Consider the following 9,559-nt stretch of genomic DNA (forward strand, 5'->3'; position numbering starts at 1 on the left):
TACAATTATTATTTCGCCCTTAAATAATATTAAAATTACTAAAATGCCAATTGTTTAATAGATATTTTTGGTTTAATGAAAATTTCACACTACAAAAAAAAAGGAAAAAGAAAAATCTATAGAAAATGTGATTGAAAATGTGGGTCCATATTAAATGTCACATCATTAGGATACACATGACATTTAATAAAATATATTTGGTTATATTGTCATTATAAATCTATTACCGCTTTTTTGATGTCATAACATAAAAACAAACATTCTAGAATATTTATGAAATGACAAATTTGCTCTTGGTCGTCCTCAACCTGACTCTTCCATATAATAGAAACTAGAAGGATGACGCCTGTGCATCTCACGGGCCCAACGTGCCCAACATGTTATTAAAATGAGTAAATTATAATTAAGAATTCTCTGTACAACATTGGTATAATATTGTTACAATATTTGCAAAAATAATGCTAACTAAAACTCAATCGAAATTGAGATTACTGTCAATCCTCATATTTTTGCAAAATGGAAATTTAGGTAAGTGTTTTCTAAACATATGTATATTATCAAAGGCTGCACATGTCAGTACCGACCAGATCAACTCTTTGTACATATTTGATTTACAATTGGCAAGCTTCACCATTGGTTTTTGTATGAACATCAAGCCCAACCTTTTGTAGTTCTATTCCACCTTAAAGTTATAAGCACTCAATCGATATTTTTTAATGGCTGCTACACATTCAAATATGGAAGTTAGGTAATTCTAAAACAAAAAGTTCATTTCTTACTTTGGGCCGCCCACAGTTCACAATCAAATCAGACCTTAAATTTGAATAACATAATATTACCTTGATGTTGTATAAACCACTAAGAAAATTACATTTAACATATAATACAACAACTTAGTCTTCAAGAGCTCATGCTCTACCTATCCTTATGCTTCTTAATCTGGGGACGTAGAAAGAGCACATACTAAAAATGTCGGCTTCTCTTCGTCTCACCTACATCTCATATACAAAACAATTTACCAGAAGAAGAGGGAAGGATTAATACCCAACAAACAAAGATTACAAATAAAGTTTAATTAAGAAATAAATTTCTAAAATAAGCTCAAATAAACTAATACAGTAAGTAAGAAAGTCTAAATGGTTACATACCCTTTTCATAACTGCTTCTTGCAATTAACTCCACAACTTCTAGCAATGGCTAAAACATTGAAGATCTAACTAAAAATAAGGTAATAGAGAGGGAGGAGGTACCACAATTATTGTTGCCTTATTATTAATCCACTATATCCAGTTAGATGCAAAAAGATATCGTGAACAATAGAAATAGAGAAAATGATAAATCAGTGAAGAAAATCTGTTAGAAAATACACCTACCTGATCGACAGTAACAATAGCATAATTCTCATTGGAGTTGACTGGAATTCATTGGAAACGAAATTGATTGTCCTTTAAGCTTCAATCATGAAAGAGGGTTTCACTCTATTTGATTTGTTTCTCAACTAAAGGTGCATGTCAAATTAAATAGTCAATAGTGCCTCAAACATGACATCTTAACCATTTTTGAATTCTTCTTTAACATAATTTCTTTTGTATAAGTTATATCTGAACCAAGTCATATTTGAAAGATTACCAATTCACAAATCTGAATCATTTTACCAAATTGAGCCCATCAAACAACTGATAAAAAAATTAGCACAGTTGATCAATCAGTAGTACACAAAAGAAATAAAAAAAAGTAGTACCCAAAAGAAATAACAAATAACTCATTACTATCATGTAGATCTATTGAAATTAATGACCTTTTCTTCTGAACCCTAATTTTGAACCAAGGAAATAGAAATAATTTGAGGAACATAATAAAATAAAGTGTGAAATAATCAGCTTTAACTTGTAGAGCATTTGTCAAAAGATAAAAAGAAGTGTTCAATTAAGTTGAGTATATTATGAAGCACCGAAAATAATTCTGTCGCGAAGAAGAGACCACCCATGAAGAAGGTTAAAGAACTCATTAATGTCATCTCTGCTGTGAATTCTTTTTCCTTCTTTCAAAGACTCTGTAGTGTTAACAGCCACGACATATGCACATTTCGTCGTTTTTGTTGGAAACAAAACTGGTATCCTTGTTACACTCCCTCGCTGGGAACCTCCAACATGTTTGTTAACCTTTTTCTCCTCTTACGTGAAGTACACCCAAAAAATTTCCAATCAATCAGTAAAACAATAGATATTTATAGGTATAATTAGAGAATGAGAAATTTACCTATTTAAACTAAGCAACAGCTTCAAAATTCCAACTTGAATCTAGGTAAGTCAAAGAGATCTAAGAAAGAGAACTACAGAAGGACATAAACATAGTAAGAAAAATTTTATTCTGTAAGAGGGAAAAAATTTAGTATGGTTGAGGCCCAACCAACATTAGTTGTGTGAGGCTCCATTTAATTTTGAAAAAATTACAGAAATCCCACCTTTTAGTTTACTTATTACCCTTATCCCTTATAAGTTTTACAAATCTCCAAAATCCCTCATTTTCGTGCATCAGATTAGTGTATCTCGCGCATCAGATTAATGTATCAGCGGTTATATTATTATATCTCGCGCATCAGATTAGTGTATCATGTATAAAATGTACATCAGATTAGTGTATCACGTATAAAATGTAATGTATCTTACTTAACGATTAATGTATCTCGCGCATCAGATTAATGTATCAGCGCTTATATTATTGTATCCGTTTGAGGGATTTCTATAATTATAAACTTTTAAGGGATAAATTGTAATTTTGCCTTAAAAGTATGTGATTTCTGTAATTTGCCCTTTAATTTTTGACACTTGGATTTGTGGGCCCCATTTTAACACCACACACTCTCTGAGCTTATTTTTTCCCAAATTCCCCCCTTTTCCCTTCAAAATATTTTAGCTCCTTGTTCAATATTCCTCTCTTTTTCATAGTTATTTTTTTTTTAATTCGTTGTGCTCTTTATTAATTAGTAACTTGATTAGCTCTCTCTTTCCCATTAGTCATTTATGTCCCTCAACTAAATCAATATAAAAAATTGCCACCTCTCAACCAATTCAACTAAAATATAATTATTCCTCGTAGCGTTAGAAAAAACAATCTTTTAAAATTTTTATTTTACATCTCAAAAAATTGAATCAAATTCCTAGGATACCTTTAAAAGATAATTTTTAAATGAGAAATTCAGACACACTTTATATTTGTAATAAGAAGTATTCACTAAATATCGAAAATCGAACTAAATAAAAATGTAGTCAAATTGAATATTTCTTTTACTTCAATTTATTTTCTTTTTATTTTTAAAAAATTTGACATAATCAGTTTTGATTTCAAAGTAAAAATAAATCGAAAAATCACCAAACTGATTATGAAATATCTCCCTCTTTATATATATATATATATATATATATATATATATATATATATATAGCGTATATTGTGTAAAATTAATTTTTTTATAAATTTAATTCTATTTTTTCACTTTCTAGTTTAATTTGTAATTTTATTATGATGATTTTAAAAATTGATTTTATGTTCAAAATCACTTGTTTTTAGTCCTTTAATTATTCATTATTAGTTAATTCAACTGCCATCAATCAGAACTAAATTTTTTAACAAAAATTATACCCAAAAAAAGTTCACCAATAAGTAAGTGAGAGCATACCTATAAGTACTATAAAATCACTCATTGCTCAATTTTTTTTAGAAATATTGTACTTGGTGTTGCTTTACATATTTCTATTTGACTTTTGGAAAATAAAAAATTAAGACTATAGGTAAAATACTTATTATGAGGAAAAGGGAGGAATTTGAAAAAATGAAGGTGAAAAAGTGTGTGGCGTTAAAATGAGGCCGACAAATTCAAGTATCAAAAATTGAATAGAGCCTCACACATTGTTGGTTGGGCCTCAACCATATTAAAAAATTTCCTGTAAGAGGTATACATATTACATGGCAGTGAATACTTGTATGAGATTCTCTCAGGTTTTGCCAAGTGGATTTCGGGTCCCACTTATAGAAAATGTGCTAAAAGCTCCATTTCTTTCTCTTTTTCCTGTTCCGTATCTTCTTCTTCTCCTTTTTTTTTCTTTTCGTTTCTTCATAAAGTTTTATTATTTTTCTTATTAAATATATTTATTCATCAAACTTCGAAACTTGATTGCTTTGCTCGTGATTTAGTTTGGATCATTTTTTATCAAACGAAAAATAAATTAATTAATTTGATTTTTCAAATGTTAAAATCAAGTCAAATTAATTAAGTCGATCTGTCATCACTTTAATTTTTTTTAATATTTCTTGCTATTTGGTTTTTGTGGACTTCTCAAAAATATACAATAAAATAAAATTTTGGTAAGGTATATAAAGGATCCTTCCAAAAAAAATATTATGCATTATCTAAGAATTTAATCATTTCTAAGAAATATGATAAATTATTTCCAATGATTTTATTATTTTCTTACAAAAATTAAAGATTTAATGATAATATATTAGGATGTCTTGTTAATATTTGATTTAAATATAAATAATCAATTAAATCACGAGTTATTTTAAACATGAAAAAGCACTCTCGACATTATCAAAATAAAAAAATATATAAATTAAACTATAAAGTAAATACAAAGAATTTGATTATTATTATAAAGAGAAACACAGGAATACTAACAAAGAGAACCAAAAAAATATTTCATTACGGACCATTTATTAATAAAATAATAGGATGAAAAAATTTATCCTAAAAAATCAATGTCTGATCTTTTATAAACGAACACAAAAATTAATTTATTATTCTAAAATTAAAACACAAAATTTTATGATTTTTTATTTTTAATTTTACTATCTTCAATTTCTTTAATCTTATTGAAAAACTTTTTTTTTCTCATCACATTCACTTTAAGTTTTCCTTAATAAATGATATAAAGATAAACTAAAAAATATTGTAGCCAAATCTTTAAAAAACGTAGAGAATACAAAGGAGGAAAAAAGAATTGTAAAAGAGAAAATTTAAAATGAATGAGAAAAGTAAGAAGATGAAAGAAAATGAAATGGGTAAAGTATGGGTCCCATATTGTACATTTGGCAGTCAAAGAAATCCTCATACAACTGACAAAAGGTGAGCCTATCACAAAATAAAAATTTTCAACAGAGTAATATTGTATGGCCATCTGACCACGGTACACGTGTTTCATAGAGAAAGAAAGGAGAACACGTGTTTATCAACACTCTGTACAATGTCTTTCTAATGTAGAGGGGAAAGTACCAATTTACCCCTAAATCAATTCACAAAATTTAGATCAACTTTAAGTACAATGTAAATTGCTTTGCGCACAAACACATATTGCAGTGTTCGTCCTCCCAACTGTCCCTTATTAATAAAGGTAATAAGGTAAGTAATTTTCCTTTTTTTTTTGGTTTTTGTTTAATGTTTGATTTTATATTCTGAAAAGTAAATTGTATTTCTTACAGCAACCACAAAAGTTCACAATGAAAGTAAGAGCTTATAAGATGTATCAGGTCCCAGGGAATCAGGTAACTGATCTGTTGGATCCATCTCATACTAATTGTGATCCCGGAGAGGTCAAGGTAACACAAAGCATTGTACTTGTGCTCTGTAATTGAATGTTTATTGAAGTATTTGTTTGATGGCAACAAAAAGTTATCGAAACTAAAGAGGACTTAGTAACTTTGACAAAAGTATGCGCCAAAGATGCAGAGAAGTCAATAAGAAAAGCACATAAAGTGATAAAATTGGTAATTGTAACTTTTCTTGATTAAGTTTTACTATAATAACCAAAAATGTTTTATTTTAACTTGATTCTTTTTTTGTGTAGCTTATTGAAACAGAAACCTTATGTGGGACACTGAGCTTGATCGACCTAATTGACAAAGAAACCTCTTTGGTGACACTGTCCAAAAAACTTGGACAAGGATTTAGGTAAACATTTTGATACTTCCTTATTTTAATTATAGATAGGAACAAAAAAGTGTTGCAGGCCTAGAGCCGTCAATATGGGCTAGGCCCGTTGGGTCAGCCTGGTCTAATTCGAGATTTAATAGGGTTGTGCTACGATTTTTGGAACTCATTTAAGAAAAGGATTTTTTAGCCCGGTCTGAATAAGTCTGCCTATTTGTGGGGCTTGAGAAATATGGATAGGGCTAGCCCGTGGGCCAAATAAAAATTAATCAAAACATAAAAATAAAATAGAGTATTAAAAATAACAAGAGTCTAAACTCAAAATCTGTTTAAAGTTTGAAATATTATAATTTAAATACAAATAATGTTTATAAAATATGTACTACATAAAATAAAAATTTCCTAAAATTTCTAGGAATCACTACATAGGTCGTGTTTTTATGTTTTATTATATATGATCATTGGAAAACAATTAGTTTAATATTTTTACTAAGCTATTTATGCTTTTACTTGAAATCAAACATAATAAATATTATAAATATAATTTTATCTGTGGATTTGGTTTACAAATAGTAACACTAACACCATATAATATTATCTTGTATATTATCTTGTCGATATTTATGATAATATTTTTAAATTATAATTTAATTTAAAAAATTACAAAAACTATATTTTTTTTTAAAAAGAGCTGGCCCGAGAAGCCCGTAACCCATGTACTTGGGGGTTGGACCAACCATTTGTTGGCTTACACAAAAAATGGGCTAGCCCAATCTGACCCCTCAAATTTCAAAGCATATATGGGTTAGCCCGAATGGGGTGGGCAACCCATATTGATAAGCTCTAGACTTGCAGCCATATTGCAGGTTTGACAACTTTAGAGGACTTTCTAGAAGGAAGAGGAAGGACATGATTAGGCTAGGGATCGAAAAGACCACAGGAGAGGGAAGAACTTCTCAAGAGGGTAATGAAGTCCTCTCAGGAACAATAGGAGACACAGTAAATTGATCATCAGGAACTACTAGAGTTAGGACTTGAAATATAGGTAGGACTGGAAATATAGGATCAACAGATGGCTGAGAGTCCTTAAATAGAAAACTAGACTACATGCTTGTTAACAAAGAAAGGCTTTGAGTGAAGGTGGACATAATCTGATTTTTTTTTAATCTTTTGCAGTGAAAATAATGAAACTTATGAAGTTCCCGAAAAAGTAATGAAATCTTTTGAGGGCTTAACACAGCAGAATCAACTAAATGTTGTTGGTTTTTGTGTTAGTCCTCATTTTGTGGACATGAAAAAATCTATAGAGATGCTTTCATTGCCTAAAAATCTGGTCAAGTTACCCAATTTTGTAAAGAGGAACAAGGTTGTCGTATCTAATAAAACAAAGGGTTTGGTGTCTGCTTCACGAAAATTGAAGGGCTCTATGTGTACATTTTGGACAAAGAAGGACGACGACTTACTAATGAAGAAGGCCAGGGAATTTCCCTCTCAATGGGGTACAATCTCTTTGGTTCTCGGGAGGACAACACAGTCCCGCTTGAATCAATATCGTATTTTAATAGCAGAAGAACCAAAACAGGTAGAACTCACTGTTTATTCACATTGTATATTTCTTTTAATTTCCTATTTTATGGGAAATGACAAGTTCTAATTTGTTTTAGTTTATGCAGCTTGATGGGACAATGCTTTCTGGTATTGATTTTTCCAGAGATGGGTCTGATGAGCTTCCTGAGAATTATGAGAAGCAAAAAGACATTGCTGAGAAAGAGGATAAAAAATAATACTCTGCCGAGAATGATGAGAAGTGGAGTGTATGGATCTTCGATTTCTAGGGGTTGTATTGTGAATGTGTAAGTTGCTAACTGATAAGAATCGGGTTACTAGAATAAACAAGAAAATAATGCGGAAGCGAAATTATAAAGATTAAAGACAGAAATTAAAAGATATGCAAAATTCAAGAATAAAATCCCTAATTTCAAGATAAAGTGCTAAGAACCCTAATTGATCTTAGTATTCAAAATTAGCGAATTAAAACTAATTGTGATACTAATAGAGTCAATTCAAGAAGTTAGATCAAAAGTGATCTAGATCCCTATTACGAAGAAATCAGAGACAACAATTAGTATAAGACTAATCACCTTCTTTAATTTACAAATAGAAATCAAAGATATCAAATTAAGAATTAATCTTACCTCTTAAAGAATTATTCTTATAAGGTTATAAGATAAATCCATAGTCACCACACACAAAGGTATAAAGAAGAGAAAACCTCTCAAATAATATTAATCATGTCTGTCTAAAATAATAAAATCAACCCCTATATATAGGGAAAACCTATCCCAAATAGAATAGGATTTAAATCTTAAACTAGGAAAACTTTAAACCAGGTAACTTTTAAATTAAGAAACTTTACACTAGGAAAACAGGAAAATAGGAAAACTTTAAACTAGGAAACTTTTTAAACTAGGAAAACTTTAAACTAGGAAACTTTTAAAATAAGAACTTTTGACTTTTAAGTGTTCAACTTTTTGGACTCTTTTATTGGGCTTCGTGTGTCCCAATCTTCTTTCTTTCAGGCTTGAATTTGGACATGACCTGTTTCGTGATAAACATATTCTTGATTTTGTATTGAAGCCCGTCAACTTTAGTACAAGTAGGCTGATATGGATGCTAGCACTAACTGTAGAGGGATGGGAGTGTTAGTTTTCGATGTACATTGAATGCATACTACTTGCATGAGCTTAGATGCGTGTTTCTTCATAATAGCTCTTTTTAGAAATTTAATGCGATAGCTGGTAAAATTGTTTGACTGAACCTATATTGTTGATTGTTGTTTGTATCATCATCATTGTTAATAAGAGGGAGTTTTTTAGACTTTCTTTCAAAAACCTTGACTAATAGAATAGTGAAATTAGAATAGGCAGAAAAAGGGGCTAAGATAGAAGCTTAGGATGTTACCTAAGTAAATGAGATGAACTTTATTATGCTTATTACTGCCTACGGGAAGCAAGGGGACTTCAGGGAACCTTCTGCTATTACATAACAAATCATTCTCAAAATCTTTGTTGAGGTAATGTAGCAAACTATACAACGAAAGTAGTAAGACTTGGTAACTCAATTATTAAAGATATAAGATTATGAAATTCTGTGTGTACCATTGTAAAACTAAAATTTACTTGTCAATTGAATTGAGCATGTTGTGTGACTCAGTTAGTAGGCTATTATAATTTGGTTTATTGATTCATCCAACTCTTACAACAAATAATTCGGAGAAGATGTTGAGTGTGAAGTTGTAAACTAAGATGTTTAGTGTGAAGTTGTAAAATTAAATACTTGAAATCAGAGTGTTTTCATTTAAGCCTAATGATTTGTTGTGGTGGAAAAGAACATTTTGTACCATGTGCAAGATAGATCCACATATCTTGCAGCCAAGACGGAATCAGCTTAATAACGATTGTTGCAATCTTAAAATAGAAAGAAAGTAAAGATTCCAGGACAAGCTTCTACTTCCATTTACACATACAAATAGTTGTGCTTAGTAGTACTTTATTTGTTCTTATTAGCTAGCTAATGTGGTTGAAGTTAATAATCATCTTTCACTCCTAACAGAGAAAAAACAGCTAACTATTT

This window comes from Solanum verrucosum, unplaced genomic scaffold, assembly GCF_900185275.1.
Source record: "Solanum verrucosum unplaced genomic scaffold, falcon-dt-bn FXZP01000253.1, whole genome shotgun sequence".
Taxonomy (NCBI): Eukaryota; Viridiplantae; Streptophyta; class Magnoliopsida; order Solanales; family Solanaceae; genus Solanum; species Solanum verrucosum.